This window comes from Ursus maritimus, unplaced genomic scaffold, assembly GCF_017311325.1.
Source record: "Ursus maritimus isolate PB19 unplaced genomic scaffold, ASM1731132v1 scaffold_19, whole genome shotgun sequence".
NCBI classification, from domain to species: Eukaryota; Metazoa; Chordata; class Mammalia; order Carnivora; family Ursidae; genus Ursus; species Ursus maritimus.
Genome location: NW_024424341.1, coordinates 53,868,469 through 53,868,866, shown reverse-complemented (window position 1 = coordinate 53,868,866; position 398 = coordinate 53,868,469).

Genomic DNA, 398 nt, shown 5'->3' with positions numbered 1-398 from the left:
CCACGTCAGTCGCTCCCTGTGGAGCCGGCCTGGGGCTGGTCCAGACCCCACCTGCTCTGGACTTAATCAGTATTTGTCAGATGGAAACTGGCCTGAGCTCCTGTGGCCAGACCCCTGTCCCATCCCGCCAGGGCAGAGACCTTGGAGCTGAGGGGTTGGCTGGAGCTAATCCCTCAGCGAAGCCAAAGCAGGTTTCTGACCCCCCACCCCCCTTATCTGCTGAGACGAGGCCTGGTGTTGCAATATTTACTCACGGACCTGACCTCAGGGTGTGGCTTTCTGTGCCCGCCTGGCCCACAAGGTCTGGGCTCGGTCCTGGGGAGGCTGTCCCTGGGGACAAGGGACCCTAGCTCCCCTGAAGTCCTCACGCCAGGTATAGCACCTGGGCTACCATGCGG